General features: G+C 61.6%; 1 protein-coding gene across 9 annotated transcripts in view; it reads left to right on the forward strand.

The window, feature by feature from the left end:
- ATOSB (atos homolog B) overlaps window positions 1-20311 on the forward strand; it is a 72096-nt gene that overhangs the window by 27401 nt on the left and 24384 nt on the right. The window contains exon 1 of one of the 9 annotated variants that reach the window (XM_073343314.1): window positions 1824-1886. The exons of 7 other annotated variants lie outside the window; for them this stretch is intronic. The gene's annotated coding sequence lies outside the window, so the exon portion shown is untranslated. Of the gene's footprint in view, window positions 1-1823; window positions 1887-1950; window positions 2107-20311 lie in introns of those variants that run through there. One more of the 9 variants, XM_073343312.1, reaches the window with a different exon arrangement.

Consider the following 20311-nt stretch of genomic DNA (forward strand, 5'->3'; position numbering starts at 1 on the left):
CCCCCATCAGGCACTCAAGGCAGGGGCAATATTCTACTAAACTTGCACGATGCTTGCTTAGTTATGCCACACCTGGCAGAGAGACCCTTGGTGTAAGAACCGAATGGAACAGAATACATGGAACTAAAGGGCTAAATTCAGTCCAGGAGTAGCAGGGTGCAGATCCCTTGGATGTCAGTAACAGTGGGTTCTGCTTACTATGGTGCAGAGAATCTACTCCTGACTGCAAGGAAAGTGGAAATAGGAGCGGGATCATGGTCTAGGCAGGTAGTTAGTGAGGGACATGTGGGTCTTGTCTTCTTCCCCCAATTCTTGAACCCCCAATTTGCTTCACAGAGGGGCCATGGCCAGATACTAACCACTTCTAGTCACTAGCAACCTATAGCCGTATTTGAACCAGTGACCTTGTGAGGAGCGGCTCTGTGTCCCATTACGTGGCCCCTATGGTGATGGACTGTTCAAGGAACAAGGCTTCTCCAGCTCTTTGTTCTTTCAGGTCCCATCTCCCTACGTGGGGTTGGGCGGGATCATTCCCTGGTGTAAGTTCCTAGTGCTCTGCTCAGCAGTGCTCCCTGAGAGGAACACTAGGAATGTACAGGGGAGAATAACGTCCCCTTCCCTAGGATATTCTTCCATGTCATGATCTGTGCCGATCTCCTTCAGGGTTTGAGTGGAAGCCATGAAAGCCCGGCCCTAGAAAGCCGTGTGACAGCTGCTGCTCCAGCCCCTCTCCCTACCCGCCTGCGTTGTCTCACAGCTCAGGTGCAGACCCACCAGCTCTTGTTCATCATGCCACCTCCTGAGATCCATTGCTCCAGCTACAACAGAGGCCTGGGCTAGACTGAAAATTTAGGTTGCTATAGCTACGGCACTCAGGGGTACGAAAACCACACACCCCTCAGCACCACCACAGCGGTGCCGGCCTAGCCCTGCTGTAGACGCAGCTAGGCTGCCGGAAGAATGCTGCCATCGACCTAGCTACGTTGGTCAGGGATGTGATCCTACAAGCCACGGAAAAACCCCTGCCATGGTTGTAGGCTGTGCCTGCTCTAGGGCCTTATGCCACCGGAGCTACGGCACGGCCCCTGTAAGCCCTGTCGTGTAGACATGGCCAGAATCCGCAAAGGGCGTTCGCAGGCATTGCCTGTCTGTTGCTTGGACAGTCCTGGTGCTTGGTCACTGGGGTATAGGAGAGTCTGGCAGGTGACACGGGCATCCCGGTATTAGCACCTGTTTCAACCTGTCCTTCCTTTGGGGTGAGATTACCTGTGTAAGGAGCAGGTGCCCCTCCTGCTCCCCTCGAGCCTGGGGCCAGGCCCGGGTGGCTGTGGAACGGCTGGTCCTTGCTGCAGCCGGCGAAAGGCTGGCGCCTGTCCCCAGGGTGCTGCAGGAGCAGTAGGTGAGCACCTGCCAGCGGCCTGGCTCCGTCCCGCTGATCCCCTCCGCAGGGGCGGGTGCTGAGCTTCCCCGCTCTCCCCGGCAGCTGTCCCGGGACGGCTGCAGGGCGGTGCTCAGGGAAGGGGGGATTGTGCAGGGGCTGTACCGCAGGCAGGGAGCTGGAGAGATTTGAAGGGCCTCACGGCTGCCTAGGGCTCCTCGCTCCTTGGGGCAGCCCCTGATGAGGGGGCAGCGCAGGCCAGCCGCCCCCCAGTGCAACCTCTCCCCCCCCCCGCGGAGGGCAGGCGGGCCGAGGGGCCCGGGCTCGCACCTTGCCTTCGCGGCCTGCCATGGACACTGCGCCTCGCGGTGGGACCCTGCGCCAGCCCCGCCGCCGCGTGCCTCAGTTTCCCCTCCCCCCCCGCGCGGGCCGGGGCGGGGTGTCGCTTTGGGACTGGCGGCGGCCTGGCCGGCGCGGAGGCGAGCGGGCCGGGCCCGGCGGCTGCCAGGTGAGGCGGGGCGGGCCCGGGGCCCGCGGCGGGGCGGAGCCGCGGCCGGCGCGATCAGCTGGCAGGAAATGGCCCGGGAGGCGGGCGAGAGGGAGCCGGCCGGCAGCCCGGGCCCGGCGTGTCACCGCGGGCGGGGGGCTCCCCCAACGCCGCCCGCTCGCCAGCCCGGCCCCGCCGCCCCCCTGCCGCGGGCCTAGGCGCCGGCCGCCGCCAGCTCCGGGTAAGTGGGGCCCGGCCCGGCCCGGCCCGGCTCGGCTCGGCCCGCTTTGTCTCCTGCCCCCGTCAGCCCCAGCCCCCCGCCCCGGCGCTGGGGGAGCGAGACCCGGCCGGGGGCCCGGGGCGGCTCCGTCCCCGCTCGTCCGTCCCCAGCCCCGCCGGGGGCCCCGCGGGCTCCACAGCCTGGGGCGGGCGGGGAGCTGGGCAGGGCAGCCGGGCCGGGGACCCCCCCGCGCCCCCCGGCGCCCAGGGGGCAGCGCTCAGTCCGGCCGGGCCGGGGACCCCCCCCCGGCGCCCAGGGGGCAGCGCTCAGTCCGGCCGGGCCGGGGACCCCCCCGCGCCCCCCGGCGCCCAGGGGGCAGCGCTCAGTCCGGCCGGGCCGGGAACCCCCCCCCCCAGCGCCCAGGGGGCAGCGCTCAGTCCGGCCGGGCCGGGGACCCCCCCGGGGACCCCCCCCCCGCGCCGCCCAGGGGGCAGCGCTCAGTCCGGCCGGGCCGGGGACGCCCCCCAGCGCCCAGGGGGCAGCGCTCAGTCCGGCCGGGCCGGGGACCCCCCCCCCAGCGCCCAGGGGGCAGCGCTCAGTCCGGCCGGGCCGGGGACCCCCCCGGCGCCCCCCAGCGCCCAGGGGGCAGCGCTCAGTCCGGCCGGGCCGGGGACCCCCCCGGCGCCCCCCAGCGCCCAGGGGGCAGCGCTCAGTCCGGCCGGGCCGGGGACCCCCCCGGCGCCCCCCAGCGCCCAGGGGGCAGCGCTCAGTCCGGCCGGGCCGGGGACCCCCCCGGCGCCCCCCAGCGCCCAGGGGGCAGCGCTCAGTCCGGCCGGGCCGGGGACCCCCCCGGCGCCCCCCAGCGCCCAGGGGGCAGCGCTCAGTCCGGCCGGGCCGGGGACCTCCCCGGCGCCCCCCAGCGCCCAGGGGGCAGCGCTCAGTCCGGCCGGGCCGGGGACCCCCCCGGCGCCCCCCAGCGCCCAGGGGGCAGCGCTCAGTCCGGCCGGGCCGGGGACCCCCCCGGCGCCCCCCAGCGCCCAGGGGGCAGCGCTCAGTCCGGCCGGGCCGGGGACCCCCCCGGCGCCCCCCAGCGCCCAGGGGGCAGCGCTCAGTCCGGCCGGGCCGGGGACCCCCCCCCCGCGCCCAGGGGGCAGCGCTCAGTCCGGCCGGGCCGGGGACCCCCCCGCGCCCCCCGGCGCCCAGGGGGCAGCGCTCAGTCCGGCCGGGCCGGGAACCCCCCCCCCCAGCGCCCAGGGGGCAGCGCTCAGTCCGGCCGGGCCGGGGACCCCCCCGGCGCCCCCCAGCGCCCAGGGGGCAGCGCTCAGTCCGGCCGGGCTGGGGACCCCCCCGGGGACCCCCCCCCCCGCGCCGCCCAGGGGGCAGCGCTCAGTCCGGCCGGGCCGGGGACCCCCCCCCCCGCGCCCCCCAGCGCCCAGGGGGCAGCGCTCAGTCCGGCCGGGCCGGGGACCCCCCCCCAGCGCCCAGGGGGCAGCGCTCAGTCCGGCCGGGCCGGGGACCCCCCCGGCGCCCCCCAGCGCCCAGGGGGCAGCGCTCAGTCCGGCCGGGCCGGGGACCCCCCCGGCGCCCCCCAGCGCCCAGGGGGCAGCGCTCAGTCCGGCCGGGCCGGGGACCCCCCCGGCGCCCCCCAGCGCCCAGGGGGCAGCGCTCAGTCCGGCCGGGCCGGGGACCCCCCCGGCGCCCCCCAGCGCCCAGGGGGCAGCGCTCAGTCCGGCCGGGCCGGGGACCCCCCCGGCGCCCCCCAGCGCCCAGGGGGCAGCGCTCAGTCCGGCCGGGCCGGGAACCCCCCCCCCCAGCGCCCAGGGGGCAGCGCTCAGTCCGGCCGGGCCGGGGACCCCCCCGGCGCCCCCCAGCGCCCAGGGGGCAGCGCTCAGTCCGGCCGGGCTGGGGACCCCCCCGGGGACCCCCCCCCCCGCGCCGCCCAGGGGGCAGCGCTCAGTCCGGCCGGGCCGGGGACCCCCCCCCCCGCGCCCCCCAGCGCCCAGGGGGCAGCGCTCAGTCCGGCCGGGCCGGGGACCCCCCCCCCAGCGCCCAGGGGGCAGCGCTCAGTCCGGCCGGGCCGGGGACCCCCCCGGCGCCCCCCAGCGCCCAGGGGGCAGCGCTCAGTCCGGCCGGGCCGGGGACCCCCCCGGCGCCCCCCAGCGCCCAGGGGGCAGCGCTCAGTCCGGCCGGGCCGGGGACCCCCCCGGCGCCCCCCAGCGCCCAGGGGGCAGCGCTCAGTCCGGCCGGGCCGGGGACCCCCCCCCCGCGCCCCCCAGCGCCCAGGGGGCAGCGCTCAGTCCGGCCGGGCCGGGGACCCCCCCCCGCGCCCCCCAGCGCCCAGGGGGCAGCGCTCAGTCCGGCCGGGCCGGGGACCCCCCCGGCGCCCCCCAGCGCCCAGGGGGCAGCGCTCAGTCCGGCCGGGCCGGGGACCCCCCCGCGCCCCCCAGCGCCTCCAGTGCTGCCAGCCCCTTGTCTGTAGTGCAGGCCTGGGGAGAGGAGGTGGGTTCTTCCGGCTGCTGTGTCTGAAGCGGGTAGGGCCGGTGCCCCCAAACATTTTCTGTTGTACTCCCCCCTTACCAGTTACGGAACCTGCCACCCCCTCTTCCCCTCCTGAGCCGGGGTCGCAGCTGGGAGCAGGGCCAGGGCTGGACCAGAGCTGGGGGCAGAGTGGGGCTGGATGGCGCTCCGTCCCCACCTCCCATGGGGGTTGGCCTGGGCCCATCTGCACCCCCCAAATGTTCCTCCATTACCTCCTAGGGGGACGCACCCCAGAGTTTGGGACCACTGGGGTGGGGAGCTGTGTCCTGTGTGGGTCATCGCCAACAGATGGCGAGGAGGAGCTATGCCGAAGCTCTGTAAGTCCGGCACCTCTATAGAGTGGCGCTGCTTCGCCCTCCCTGCCTGCCTCGCCAAACGAGATGCCATGCGGGATGGGCAGTCTGTGCCCCGATCCAGAACCCTGGGTGCAGGGCAAGGGGGCATTGCGGCCCTCAGCTCCGATCCCCGTCCTGTTCCTTCCCATCTCGGACTGCCGTGCTTGGACACAGGGCCTGGCAGGGTGTGGGTTTGAGCTGGTCTGTCTTGGCCCCGGAGAGGAGTTGGGAACGTTCTCACCTGTGGGCTGCAGTGCTCCCTGTGCTGTCCCTGCCATTGTCTTCGCCTCGCACTGAGCATGGGCTGGGCCTGGGGCAGAGGAATCCTTGCAGAAGGGATGTGCTGGGGGGGTTGCTCCGGAGCCACACCTGCCTCCCATCTCTCTTTGGATCCCTTCACTGCCTCACGTCGCTGGAACAGTATCCATGTGTTTCCTGTAAACCCTGCCTACATGTGGGCAGCCAGACTGTGCTCCTCTTGTTGTCCCTACGGTGTGTGAGGACTGCAAGTCACAGCATGCAGCCCCCCACCTCCATCTGAGCCATTTGCATATCGAAGGTGAGGGTGACTGCAGTGGGGCTTGTCTTGTGCGTGTCTGGTGCTGCGTGGGGGCTTCCGGCAGGCAGTCAGCAAGGCCCTCAAATGGGCAGTGTGTGGCCGGGGTCAGCTGGTAATTGTATCCCAACTGATTTCTGTGAAGTGTCTTTCTTTCAGGCTGGGTCCCAAAGGGCTCATTGAAATAACCACAGTGCAGTGGTGCCGGCAGCAGGGGCGAAGGCCCCCTGAGGGCCTGGAGCTGGATGGTGAGCGTGGCAGGCAGAGAGGCTGTTCCAGCAGCCTGGAGCTGCAGAGGAGACAGCTCCTGAAGCAGTTGTGGCCAGGCACTGGGGAAGGTCAGGGAGGAATCTGCTGCTAGGTGCTCAGGAAAGTGAGGCAGGGCGAAAGGAGGCCTGTGAAGTCAGCAGGAGCAAGTTCACGGAGAGCTTTTGAAAAGAGGACAAATACGTCCTGGATTGTGAGATGAATGAGAGGATGGGAGCAGTGTGAACGTGAGGCTGGGGCCAGGAGGCCCGAGTTCTCTTCCTGGTTTGGGTACTCTCCTCTGGCTTGGGGTCACACACTCAAAAATTAGCATAATCTTCGCTTCCCCTCTGTCTACCCCCCACCCTCCCACCATGATGATCATTGATGAGTTTGTAAAGTGCTCTGCAAGATGCAAAGGGTCCTGGCAGAGACCTGGCCACTGATCGTCAAGACAGGCAGAGAGAAGGGTCAGGAGGCACTGCTGAGGGTGCCAGATTAGGACATTTAGGTAGCACCAGTGAGTGGCAGGGAAGAGGGATGTGTGTGATACAGATGAGACAAGGGAGAAGGGGCTCTGTTTCTGCCTGGTCTGCAGGAGGGAGGGTGTTCTGGGCTAGGGGAGATGCATGACCAGGTAGGATGGGGTGGGGAGGGGAGCAGCCATGACAAGGTTACCCTCGTGGGGAGAGGTCCCTCATGTGGAACCCTGTGCTGAGGTTGAAGAGAACTGGGGGGGCGAGTGGAAGGGAAGCTTTTCTATCCTGGAAGGAGGGGGCTGTTAACTAGTGGGGCTGGAAGAGCCATGACCTCTGTGCTGTGGCTACAGAAGACCCCAGACTGGAGAGAGGAGCTAAGCAGGAACCAGTGTATGTCAGGGTGAACTGGAGAGGGGGCATATCAAAGAGAAATCTTGGCCGTTTGCTCTGGGTCCTAGAGCATGGGGCTTGTAGCTGATCCCTGGTCCTGCAGCTTGGCTTGTGCCTCACTGGTATGGCTACTTTGAACAGCGAGGAGTAGGAATTGAGGAAGAGGTAGCAGTTCTTCTGGTACAATCCTCTTGGAGCCCTCCTGTCCCATGGCAGCCTGGGGTGGAGGGCATGTCTGCTCTAGATAACACTTCTCATCCCTGATGGGGGGAGCATTGTACTCTGCTTCCTGCTTCCGAGCCCCGCCTCAGTAGAGCTGCTCTAGCTAACCAAAGCCCTGCAGGGAGAGAGCCGAGTGCTAAAAGAGATGCCAGTGGGGGAGACGGAGCCACTGACCCGGAGGCAGATGAGATGCAGACCTGGGAAGCTACCCGCTGGAGTGGTGCTGTGGCAGGCGAGGGAAGCCTGCTTTAAGGTCATCCTGGGCTCCAACGCCATCCTGGGTCTCGCATGTGATTGTTAGGCAGGGAAACACAATTCCAGATGATTATGTAGCTAATCTGATTTAGCGGTGTCTCCTCTCCCCAAAGGGCCATATGGGGCACAGCTGGCAGACGGGGGCCAGGAGAGGAAGCTAGCAAGGGAGATGAACTGGCAGGCTAAACCTTTCATTTTGTCTGCCCTTCGTAAGGAACCTGAGGCATGAAGAGGAGGAGACCAGCTTCCAGCATCAGCCTCAGATGATACGAGCCAATCAGTCAACGTACCCAGGGTTAAGGGCAGGGTAGCAGCTGAGCAGGCAGAAGTGGTTTTGACTGTTCAGGGTTTTCCCAGCATGCACCAAGGGTGAACCCCATCTGTGAACCATGGGGCAGGGTTTGTAATTGGCAAATTTCGCTTTGGGTTTATTACTGCCTGGGAAAGATTTAACAACTGAACTAAAAGGAGGTTGCCCAAGTCAGTCTGGTGTGGATAGGGCCTGTCAGGGCCCACCCCGGCCACTGAATTGTGCTCCCCAAGTTGGCTCTTGCTGTTGTGAAGTTCACCTGTAACGTAACCGTGCTGGGGTTGCCATCCTGAGTCTGCGAACAGCCTGGAACGAGGGGATGGATCTCTGCTGTGCTCTGGACCCAGTAGTATCCAGGAGGTGGATACGGCCTCTGGGGACTGCCCTGTATGTAAGGGGATTCCCTGGACAACATAGAACTGCTGCATGTGCTCTTTGCTGCCCCTTCTTTGCTGCATCCTTGGCAGAAAGAAATAGAGCGCAGAGCTGGAACACACTGCATTCCAGCTATTCTTAGCTTGTGGACAACTCCTGGGGCCACTGCAGCCAGGATATAAGTTAGAGCAGCCTTGAGACTGCTCAGCTCTACACCAGGACTGGGCAGATCAAAGATACAGGGAGCACAAAGGTGACTAAAGGAGCAGGAATGGTGCAATGAAAAATTGAGCTTGGTGGCTCTGAGAGAAGCAATAACTGCCTCTGTTCATCTCAGTGGGTTGTTCATTTTGGAACCGTATGATGATGTAAACGTCAGTGTTGTTAACTATTCGCTGGGTTAACTGCAGAAACATCCAGTTAATGTGCTTCTCTCACAATACCGATCTGCCTTCCACATGTACAAAGCCCATCCTGTTCCCTGTCCGGCTGCCAAAGCCTCTCTCCCACCCTACTCTCTGACAGCTTGGGTAAGGCAGTGATTCATTGTTAGTACAAACGTCTGCAGCATGCTGACAAGCTAGGGGTGGGGTGAAATGCACTGAATTCAGCCCCCCAGTCAGTGGTGGTCCACCTTTTCAGCTGAATCTGGCATTTCAAAAAGGTCAAGGGGCCGTAATCAATATAGTGGGGCAGATTCTCTGCCTGTTCTGCTCCAGTTGTGCCTTTCAGACAGCGCAAGGGGAACAAAAACCACCCTCAAGCCTCCGGCTGAGGCTTCCGCCAGGTATGGGAGAGACCCCTGCAGGTGTAGAGCAGTGTAGACTGTCACAGTTCAGGGCAACTGCACCTGTATTCCCCCTCTGTGGTCCAGCCAGGGCACCCACTCTAGGCTCCTGGCTCCTCAGCTGTCACTTGGGTGGAGACCCTCGTTTCTCTTCCCCTGATGGATTTTTCCAGGCCGTCCAGTTCCCTGCCTACACTGTGAGTTCCCCAGCAAATCAGACCACTTAAGCAGGCCTGGTTTGCTTGCTCTTCGAAGACTGTGAACAGTATAGTTGGTCACAGTTACAAGTTACCACACAGCCCTTTTATTCTAAAGGGAAAGAATCACATTTTACAAACAATAAAAGAACCGACATGCATGCTAATAAGCTTACCAGAGATCACCCCAACTCAGTCAGTCCTTCTAACCCCACCCAGGGTTTTTTCCCAGGGTAACAAGTTCATAACAGCTTTTGCTCAGAACATGAACAGTCTTGAGTATGAGAGTCACTGCTTTCTCCAGTTTGGTTCTCTGATCTTGTCCTCCTGTAACAGGTGATCAGCAGACAAAGGTCCCTTCTTCGAGGCAAAGCTTCAAAAGGGAGCAAAGAGATTTCCTGGGATACCCTCTTAACTGTAGAAGTTCTTTCTTGTCTGGCATGTTGTTTCAAATGGTTGTTTGATGCTCCTAACACTTCCCAGAGTTTCCATCAGTTATGTCTCCCCCTGCTCTTCTGAGATGTTACATACAGTCCCACAATAATGCATAAACATTTGCATTTTTAATATCATGAACTCCCAAGATACCTAAACTTAATTCAGTAACGTTTGTTCAGGAGATTTCAGGAGACAGCCAGATCTGTCACAGACAGCTCCTGCACTTCCTTTCCCACAGCCCTGGTGAAGGGTGGGAGTGGCTGGTACACACTGTGCTACTGCTATCCCCAACTGGAGCAGGGTCCCTAGGGAACTGTTGTCAATTGGTGCAAGTTAGAGAAGCTCCCAGGATGCCCTAACCTTGGCTAGAGAGTGAAGCACAGCTGTGCTTTCAGGCTGCTGGTGAATGTGGAGGGGTTTCAGGCTCATGAGAAACAGGCAAGGTCTTGGTCCTCAGGCCTGCTCTACACCTAAAACTCAGGTCGACCTGGCTGCGTTGTTCAAGGGTGTGAAAAATTCACATCCCTGAGAGACATTGTTAAGTGATCTGAGCCCCAGTATAGATACTGCTAGGTCAAATTCTTCGACCTAGTTACTGCCTCTTGAGGGGACAGATTGACTACAGTGACAGAAAACCCCCTTCCGCCGCTGTATTGTCTACACTATGGCACTGCAGCTGTGCCCTTCTAGTGCATCTAGCATAGACACAGCCCCAGTTGTGTTAGGTTAGAGCCCCAGCAGCACCCTTGTTTAGGTGAGTAATTAGGGCACTGGCCTCAGAACCAAGACACCTGGTCTCAGCCACTGACATGCTATGTGATCTTGGCTGAGTCTGTCCTCGGTGCCTCAGTTTCCCCTAGTGGTAAAATGGAGGCCTAGACATCTTTGCAGCACACTGGGAGATGTGGGTGCCAAGCACATGGAAACACTAAGTGGTGTTGCTACTTCCATGGGAATGGAACAATGAAACGAATAATTACCGACAGAGTGATTGTGATCCTGAATTGTGGCCACGCACAGGCTTTGTAGCTGGAGTGAACCCTTCCTGGCTGGCTGTGTTACGTTCTTGGTACTTGCCTGTTGTTTCGTTCCTCTATTCCTAGTTATCCCAGGGAATGTTCTGAGCTGTATGCGGGGATCGTGTATGTTCAGCTTACCCTGCCCCATCCCCCAGCGTTCACTCTTGTGGCTCAAAGGAACAGCTTGTGTCCAATTCCTGTGAATTCTCCCACAGGAGCAAGGGCAAAAAAGGGTGTTGCGGGGACATGCGCTCTTCGCAGGGATGCTATAAGGAGCACCACGTACCCCATCCGCCCAGGGCGCTGCACCCACGTGCCTGCTCGCTCTCGTTCCTTGGCACAGATGGATGCCCCCTTTCGACAGAACCTCGCTTCTCTCCGTGAGACCTATGCTGTACCCCAGCCTGTCTCCTGCACATAAGCTGCTGTAATGCCTGATCTCCCCCCGCCACCGCCTGTGGGGAAGGGGAGGATGAGACTAGTAAAAGAGCTCTGGTAAGGAGTGATGCCAGTGGAGGGTGGGCCCGGGGCAGATCCCTTTTCATTAGGGTTCCTTTCCCCAGGGTTCCTGGAAGGTTGGGCTGAGAAGCAGTTGGCACAGGAAGAAACCTATAACCTGTGCACCTCCAGAGCACTTTACCAACAGTGATCCTCCAGCCTCTGGGCCTTGCTGGGCTGGCTCCCTCTCCCTACTTCACAGGGCCACAGCCCAGCAGTTAGCCTCGAGCCCCCCAACTCTTCAGCTGATCCAGAGACCCAAAGTCAGCCTGGCGTGGGTTGCTGCAGGGACTTGAGCCCCACTCCAGCCTCCCTGCCTCACCCCTTCCCCAGCTCTAGGGCTGGTTGCCCAGTGGAGCTGGCTGTAAAATCTGAGGGGCTATTCACTTCATTTAGCAGTGGTTGTGGGGGGAGGCCCTAATGTGTGTGGTCTAACCCCTCCCCTGAAAGATTCAGTGCGTTTAGGGGGCCGTGCATGTGAGGGACATGTCTTGGGGTAGCACAGGGCTAGGTGTGTGTTCCAGCTGTACCCAAGGGTGGGTTCGCAGGTGCTGGGATCTGCCTGTGCAGGGAGTTGGGCCCTGGGTCTGGGCGTGCTGGGTAAATCTCTGGAGAGCGGAAGGTGGGGTGTGTGTGCAGGATGCTAGGCAAATAAAGTGAACTGGCAGGCAGCCTTGGGGCTGTTCGCTCCCTGCTCCACCCCCCAGCTGCTTCTCTCTCCCATTCTTACTCCTGGCAAGGCTCCCGTCCATGGGGCCAGCTGCTGCTCTGGTGCATCTGAAGAGGACAAGCCAAGGAGCCAGTGGCCCCAGCTTCCTGCCCTGCCTGTCTCTCCTGTTGCTGGGGGCAGCCTGGTTCCCCCAAACAAGGGGGATTTGGTGAGGCCTGGTGTGACCCCTCCTCTTCCCACCTGGCTTGGTGCCATCTGGAGTTTATGGCATCACCCTGGCAATGCCGGTGAGGCTGCGCACAGTGGCTCCTGGCAGGAGTGTGATTCCTCTAGGAAGTGGGGCGACTCTCACAGTGGAAGGCCCAGAGGAAGCGCACTCCTGGTGCTGTGCAAAGCCCAAGAGAACAGCGCAGGCCTGGCTCCAGGGTGATGGCCTGGCTGGGCCCGAAGGGGAGAGCTGTAAAAGCCCCATGACTCAGCAGACGTGCCTGAGTTAGGGGGTGGTGGTGGCACCGTGCCCCTTCCTGAAGGCGTTCGTGAGACTGGCTGTTCAGAGGGGCTCAGCAGCCAGGACTGAGGGCCAGGACTCCTGGGTTCTAGTCCCAGCTCAGCTACTGTCTTGCTTGGCGACCTGGGCCAAGCCACTTGTGGGGGGAGGGATAGCTCAGTGGTTTGAGCATTGGCCTGCTAAACCCAGGGTTGTGAGTTCTATCCTTGAGGGGGCCATTTAGGGATATGGGGCAAAAATTGGGGATTGGTCCTGCTTTTGAGCAGGAGGTTGGACTAGATGACCTCCTGAGGTCCCTTCCAACCCTGATATTCTATGATTATCCTCATTTTCTATGATTATCCACTTAATCTCTTGCAGCCTGTTTCCCAGTTGTAACAAGCGGGGGATGAGACTGACTAGGCTGGGGGTGAATTGGTTAATTTTGGCATAGTGCTTTGAGGTGTGAAGGGCTTAGCATGGGGACTCCCCGCCCCTGCTGGCGGGTTCCTGCCAGGCACAGGGCTGTGTTGTGGATGGGGCAGCAGGAGACGGGGATGTGTCCGGTTGCCCAGTAGGGGAGGCAGGTCATTCCCTGTGAATATGGATCGTTTAACCTGATCCTCTGTGGATGGGGCCACATGAGAGTCCTGGGGGCAGGGCTGCTGTGATCTCTGGACTGGGGTGGAAGGGTTGTCTGTGCTGTGCCAAGCCAGGCAGGGGCTGGTTGGGGAAGGCATTGGGGGTGGCGACAGCCAGGTTTGGCAGGGCTGTGTGCGCTCTAGCGATCATGGCTGAGTCTCCTTTGGTTTCCTGCCTGTCTCCCTGCTCAGACGCTCGGCTACGGCAGACTGCCCCCCGCCACCAAGGCAGGGAGAGAGGCATAGGGAAGGGACACTGAATGCTCAGAGAAGAGCTTTGCCTTGTCTGTGTGTCCTGCAGCCTTCTCCCCCTGTGGCCATCAGCATGACCCCCAGCTCCTCACCCAGTATGGTGCTGACTTGCTGTTACTGGCAAGATCCCACCCCCATGCTGTGTCTATGCCTGGCGTGGGGTGCTGCAGGGACTTGAGCCCCACTCCAGCCTCCCTGCCTCACCCCTTCCCCAGCTCTAGGGCTGGTTGCCCAGTGGAGCTGGCTGTAAAATCTGAGGGGCTATTCACTTCATTTAGCAGTGGTTGTGGGGGGAGGCCCTAATGTGTGTGGTCTAACCCCTCCCCTGAAAGATTCAGTGTGTTTAGGAGGCTGTGCATGTGAGGGACATGTCTTGGGGTAGCACAGGGTCCTGCCACTCTTGGTGTGCTGGACTTTTCTGTGGCTGCTCACCCTGTATCCCTTCCCCTTGGCACACTGCATGGGCCTTACCATGCAGCTCTTGCCTGGCGCCCCCCTGGCCCTCCCTGCAGGGTGGGACGTGGGATCCCAGCCCCTGGGTTCTGCCCTTTTCCTGCCACCAGATACAGTCTCTTGATCACCTTTCCTGTTGAGGCTGTTCTCAAGGCAGCCCCTTTTCTGCCCAGCACAGAGTCATGTGATGGGCACCCTGTGTGACGAAGTGGGACTGTTCTTAATGTTTCCTCTGAATGGTGTGGGGGTGCCTCAGTTTCCCCTGTGCAGTTCTTAAGTATCTAGGGGGTGGGGTAAGGGTGTATGATCACTGCAGAGCCCTAGAGGGCAGGAGTCTGGACACAGAGAATGGCTGACACCCTGTTTCCTGGCAACTGTTGGCCTGGGCCCTTCCCCCCTGCAAGGTGAGAGCTAAAGGGTTGGAGAACAAAGGGATCAGGTGACCTCCTGGCCCGGGAAAGGAACAAAGCCCAAGGGAGGAGGGGCTGGAGGGAGTTTCAGTTTGGGGCTGGCTGGAGACATGGAGTGAAGGGCAGACTTGGTTGTCCGGCTCACTACCCCCAAAATGGACCCAGCTGAGGGGTCCGGTTCTCTGCACCTGCAAGCTCTGTGTTAGACCATGTTCCTGTTGTCTAATAAATCTCTGTTTTACTGGCTGGCTGAGAGTCACGTCTGACTGCGGAGTTGGGGGGCAGGACCCTCTGGCTTCCCCAGGACCCCGCCTGGGCGGACTCGCTGTGGGAAGTGCACGGAGGGGCAGAGGAGGCTGAATGCTCCAGGTCAGACCCAGGAAGGTGGAAGCCGGGGGAGCTGTGTGTCCTGCAGACAGGCTGCTCACAGAAAAGAGACTTCCCCAGAGTCCTGCCTGGCTTCGTGGGGAGCAGTTCCAGAGCATCGCCCGGGGACGCCGTGACACCCTGGACCCATGTCTCCGTGATTGTGCTAACCTGCTTATCTTTCCCCCGTCTGAATTGGAGGTGACTTCTTTCTGGCCTCACTGCAGACGCCCAGTTGGGGAGACCTGCTGTCATGCCACCCGCATGTCGCTGGTGGAAGCAGGGCACCGACCAGAGATGGTGGAAGTGGGGTGTGGGTGACGCGCAGGTTCCTGTCCCCACTTGGCACAGCGAGTCCCAACCACTCCCCAGACTCAGGAACACTTGCCAGTGACTAACAGCTGCCAGCCCAGCCCATCCTGATCCCAGATGGATGGGGAGCAGAGGGAAGCAGGGGCAGGGACAAGGAACTGTCTGGAAGGAGTCACTTGCTTCCAGTACATTCAGCTTCTCTGTCAGCCTGTTGTTCTCTTGGGCTGTCTGGTCCTGAATGTGTCCCTGACCGGCACTTCTGTGTCCTTCTGCAGCTCTCCTGGCTCTGGGCACTGATTGCCACTGTAGCTCTGTCCTCAGAAACAGCTTAGCCACAGAGTCTCCCAAAGCCAGTGCCTGAGGCCCCAGTCTGTAAGCGTGTGTGCTGGAGTGGGCCTTGCCCGAATGCCCCCCTCGCCTGAGTAGCCACACTTGGTAAAGGAAGCTTTCCAGGCCACACGACACGACACGAGCAGAGCTGACCTGTGGCTGTGCCTGCATTCCTGCCCTGCAGGGCAATGGCCGATGGAGTTTCCCCGAACCCTCCGTGGGACTGAGGGGCGCCGGGAGAGCTGGTTGGTGCTCTGCGGTGTGTGGACACCCCTGCGCATTCCAGCATCTTGCACAGTGGAATGGCACTGGTTTGGCTGCTCTCATCCCTTTCCTTTCTCACTGTCTCCCAGTCCCTGGTGCTTGATCTTCTCGGTAGCTTGGCCTTCTCCCCCACCTTGGCTGCTACAGGATCTCTGCTTCCCCTCCTCCCACTTCAGCTGCCTCTCTGTGATGTCTGATTGTTACCCAACCCTCCTCCTGGGCACCTGTTGGATTACTTGGGTGACCTTCTTACTACACTGGGGTGTGGGGAGAGACAGTGTGGCCCAGTGGTTGGAGCCAGGAGCCCCAAGTACTGTTCCCAGCTCTGAATCCCTGGTGAGCTGGATTCCTGAGAGCTGCAGAGAGCTTTGAGGCTGCTGTGGGCTCCAGCTCAGCCCATCTGTTGTTTATTACGCCACAAAGGCTGGGGTTGGCGGGATTCCCCTCTCTGTGATATGGGTGAGATCAGGTTAAAAGCCTTTGTGGGCCCAGCTGCCCTGGCAAAGCACATGGCCGGAATCGGTGAGCTTCTCGTGTTCCTGTGAAAGCCACGCGGCCAGGCCTGCACGAGCTGGGGCCTGGTGTGGTGTTGCCCCTTGTGAGGCTCTCCTCAGTTCACAGATCCCTGTCTGGCCCGGCACCTGCTCCAGTGGACCAGGGCCAGCTGGGGACACAGCCACAGCCTGCACCCAGCATCACCTGCCCTGCGGGCCATGGAGACAACAGGTTCCCTGGTGCAGTGTGCCGGAAGCCACCGAGCACCCTGGGGCCGCACCTCCTCATTCACGAGCCGCTCCAGTCGGGTCTGTTTTCTGAGAGCGAGGACTCCTGGCGAATTGCCACCCCAGCCCCTCAGTTCACCACTCCTGGCGCACACGCTGTTTCTGGTGTCGTCCACAGCACGTCCTGTGTGAAACCTGCAGCTGCACCTGTCGCGCTGATCCCTGGGGGATACGGCCTGGCGTGCGGGGGAGCTGTTTCTGGGTCCCTGCTCTGGGCTAATGGGCTGTGGAGGGGGGACTCCACGTGGAATGGCAGGCTGGAGGCTGGCTGGAGCAGTCTGATGAGTGCCCGGGGTATGAGCTCCCTTGAGTGGCCGTGTACAGGTGTTCTGAAAGTCGCCCTATGAGACACTCTACTGGGCAGCCTGCCGGGAGGCTAGCTAGGGCTCAGGACATCTGGCCACAGTATGGCCAGCTCTGATGCCCTGGTCCAAGGCTCTCGTGTTACTGCCAGGCCAGGGGCTCTCCCTGCACCTTGTCGTGCGCTTCTCCCCTACCCGCCTCTGTCTCAAGAGAAGGGCCTCTGCAGCTGCGGATTTCCTTTTAGCCAAAGGCAACGCAGGGAGTGTCAACGTGGCTGATGTAAGGGGCCATCCCTGACCGCGGGGCGAGGGGGGTATGCCCACCCCTGCAGTCTCTCTGGGAGAAGAGACCCCCATCCTCATTGCCGCACAGTACACTCTTCCACAGCCATGGGAAGGCCCCTCCCTCAGAATAGACGGGGTGGCTATGGGCACACGTGGGCCAGGCCCACCCCTGTTGGCAAGATTCCTGTCAACCCAGCCTTGCTACTTTGGGCTTAGTTCAGTTCAGGCTGTGTACATTGCAGCAGGCTGGGAGGGTGTGGGTGTACTGTCAGGCAGGCTGGGGAGTGGAAGGGATGTTGGTGTCCCACAGATGCTCCTGTAGCTGCCGCAGCCTTCTCTGTGGGATGCAGCTTTGTAATGCAGAGCTGGTGGCCTGAGCAAAGGCGGCTCCACAGCGATTAAAAACCTGTGCTGGCCAGTGTAGCTGACTCAGGCTAAGGGGCTGTTTAATTGCAGTGTAAATGCTTGGGCTTGAGCTCTGGGACCCTCCCACTGCACAGGGTCCTAGACCCCAGGCACTAGCCTGAGCCCTAAGGGTACGTCTATGCAGCAATAAAAACCCTGTGGTGCTGAATCTTGGAGCCTGGGTCAATTGACTTGGGCTGCAGGGCGGACGTTTGGCTCGGGCTGGAGCCAGGTCCCTGAAACTCCCTGAGAGGGGTGAGTCTCAAAGCCCAGCTCCAGCCCCAGCTCACACATCTGCACTGCAATTTGTAGCCCCGTGATCCTGATTCAGCTGATCTGCCAGCTGCGGCTGCGCCGCGGGGCTTGAGTGAAGCGCAGATGTCCCCTTACGGTAAAAGGAAGCATGTTGCAATGTACGGATTGCTGGAGCAATGGCCGGTGCACACTGGGTAGGTGCTGAATCCAGAATGTCGCCCTGCTCCTGAGTCCAGGGCCCAGGCTTGACTCCTGGTTCAGGTCTCTGGCACCACACACGGCTACATTCGCAGGAGCTGCTGACCCCGTGGGAGCAGCACAGAGGGCCCTGAAGGGAAGGTGAGGCCTGGGCTGTTCTGCAGCCCCCCTGAGCGAGGAGCAGCATTGATGGGCTCTGAGCGATGGGTGGCAAAAGATGGGGATTCCTGGGACTCCTCTGGATCTGCTTGTGCCCATGGTGGGGACGCCCTGGCAGGTGCCATGCTGGACAGTGTGTGCGCGGTGGGGGCCCGGGTGTTTTGGGCAGGGCAGACTGTGTGGGAATGGGCTGGCAGGGCTGAAGGGAGGCTGTGTGCGGAGCGGAGGGGTGGTTGAGTGTGAGTCAGGAGGGTGGCAGTGGGGAAGAGGGGTGAGGGGACTGGGGAGCATCTGGGGCAGGGTGCAGAGGGAATGTGAGGCAGTGAAGGTTGGTGGGGCCTGTGGGAAGTAGGGGAGGGGGTTGGGGGGAGTGAGTGGAAGCAGGGGTAGGGGTGTGTGTAAATGGGGCAGGGTCTGGCGTTCTAGGGGTGGGGAGGGCCTGGCTGTTGTGGAAGGTGGGGGTGTTGCAGGGTGGGGGATAGGCCAGGGCTGGAGGGGAGGGGGCAGGGAGCAGAATCTGTGACTGTGGGGCGGGTGGGCAGTCAGGGAGTGAGCAGGGGAGGGGGCTGGGCCTGGCAGTGGGGTTGGTGGGACTCCAGGCCCATGGGGAGGGTGCAGTGGTTGGGTTGCTGGTGGCCAGTGAGTCAGGGGAGTGTCTGGGCAGAGGAGACTGGGGAGATGCGAGTGCAGGGAGGCGGGGGCCCTCAGGCCGATTCGGATTGCCTGCCGCTCTCACCCAGGCTCTGAAGTGCTGCCCAGCAGGGAACACCAGAGCCGCCCTCAGCCCCTAGTCACTGACACGCCCTGAGGCTCCGGTAGCTGGGCTGCTCCCCTCGGCTGGCCTGGCTGCACGCGGGCATGGGAAGTGGGCTGTCATGACTAACACTGGTCGAAGGGGGCCCATCATGGCAAATAGCCTGAGCAGGGTCAGGATGGGACCAAAATGTGATGGGACGTGAGCGACGCTGGAATCCAGCCCGGCCCACTGACGCCCCTTCCCAGGGAGGTGCTGGGGACACCTGGATTCAAACCCCAGCACAGCGGGCCCAGGACAGGGCTCCGCAGGGGCTCTAACTCCGGCTGAGACTTGCAGGCTCGTTTCTTCCTCTTCATTGTGAGCTCTTAGGGCAGGGACTAACCTCTTTGCTGTCTGCACAGCGCCCAGCCCCATGGGTTCCTCTGGGGCCCTTGGGTGCTTGTGTGCTACACAGAGTGTGTTTGATTATTGGTATTGTGGTAGGACCCAGGAGCCCCAGTCATGGATCGGGACCCCACTGCCCTAGGCGTTGTACAGGCACAGAGCAGAGACAGTCCCTGTATCTCTGGTGAGAATGGTCCGGCTAGTTATGATGCCATCGTGTGTGTGAGAGAGAGAGAGAGAGAGAGACCCCTATACAATTCCCGTTGTACAGGCACCTAGGCTTTGGAACAGAGCAGACCTGTTGGTCTTCTGGAGGTTGGAGCGATTGGTGCCTCCAGCTGAAACCCACAGAGAGCAGCTGCAGGAAGACGGAGGTAAATTGTTCCTGTTAACCTCTGAGGCTAGGACAAGAAGCAATGGGCTTAAATTTCAGCAAGGGCGGTTTAGGTTGGACATTAGGAAAAGCTTCCTAACTGTCAGGGTGGTTCAGCACTGGAATAAATTGCCTAGGGAGGCTGTGGAATCTCCATCATTGGGGATTTTTAAGAGCAGGTTGGACAAACACCTGTCAGGGATGGTCTAGATAATCCTTAGTCCTGCCCTGAGTGCAGGGGGCTGGACTGGAGACCTCTCGAGGTCCCTTCCAGTTCTGTGATTGGAATGGAGTTTGCTGGCATGTCCAGCAGGGCTGCAAGGGTCGTGAAGCTGAGAGGTGAGGTTGGGGTGGAACAGTGGCTGTGGGTGTGACCACCAGCCTAGACCCAAGTCTCCTTCTCCAACCTGCACTCGGCTTGGCTTGGGGAGGGGACCTGTGCAGCTCCACTGCCCAGGAGTTGGGGAAGGTTTCACTCGGCAAGCGAATGGCTTCTTGTTGCCCACAGGGGTAAGTGGTCAGAATGGAGACACAGCGTCCTGCTGTTTCTGCCGCGTGTTGCAGAGGTTCGGCTGAGCCGCGGTGAGAGATTCTCCCCCCGCCCGCCGCCCCAGCTTTGCTGCTGCCGCCTCTGCAGCCGCATCTTCTTTGTGTTCTGCAGGAGCCTCCCGCTCTTCTTCAGTTCAGTGCAGGAGCTGAACAAAACCCCCATGTGAAGCGTGTCTTCCCCGCGCCCCCTGGCACGAGAGGGAGGGTGGGGAGCCCGGCAAGGTCAGCTGGCTCCTCATGAGGCCAGCATGTGTCCTTCAATGTTCTGCTCCTCCAGGGAGCTGGGCTGGAAGGTCACTGGTCACCTTTGACAAATGCTGTTTAAAATGAAAAGACCTCAGCACAAGTGGAGTGAATTGAAGGCCTCGGCTAGTCCCTGCTGGATGCCGTTCAGATCACAAAATCTCTGCCGTCTGTCACTATTCTGTACCGTTGTCCGTCTTCGGGAGAGATGCTCAGGCTGGACTAGCAAGGGGGGACTGCAGGGCCAGACTGAGGGGACCTGGCTGAGCAGAGCAATGGGGGCTGTACGTCAGGACTGAGGGGCATTGGTAGGGCTGTGTGTGGGAGGATCAGGAAGGAATTTCCCCTCAGGTCAAATTGGCAGGGACCCTGGGGGGGTTTTGTCTTCCTCCGCAGCATGGGGCACGGGTCACTTGCAGGTTTGAACTAGTGTCAATGGTGAATTCTCTGTCACTTGAGGTCTGTAAATCATGGGTTGAGGACGTCAGTAACTCAGCCAGAGGTTCGGGGTCTGTTCCCAGAGGGGGTGGGCGCGTTTCTGTGGCCTGAGATGTGCAGGAGGTCAGACTAGGTGATCATGATGGTCCCTTCTGAACTGCACGTCTCTGAGACTGTCTAGCTCCTGCTTGGCTGTGCCTGGCTCCGCTCGGTGCATTTGATCTCTCGCGTTCACCAGCACTAAATTCCTCGGCTGGATTCCGGGC

This window comes from Lepidochelys kempii, chromosome 5, assembly GCF_965140265.1.
Source record: "Lepidochelys kempii isolate rLepKem1 chromosome 5, rLepKem1.hap2, whole genome shotgun sequence".
NCBI classification, from domain to species: Eukaryota; Metazoa; Chordata; order Testudines; family Cheloniidae; genus Lepidochelys; species Lepidochelys kempii.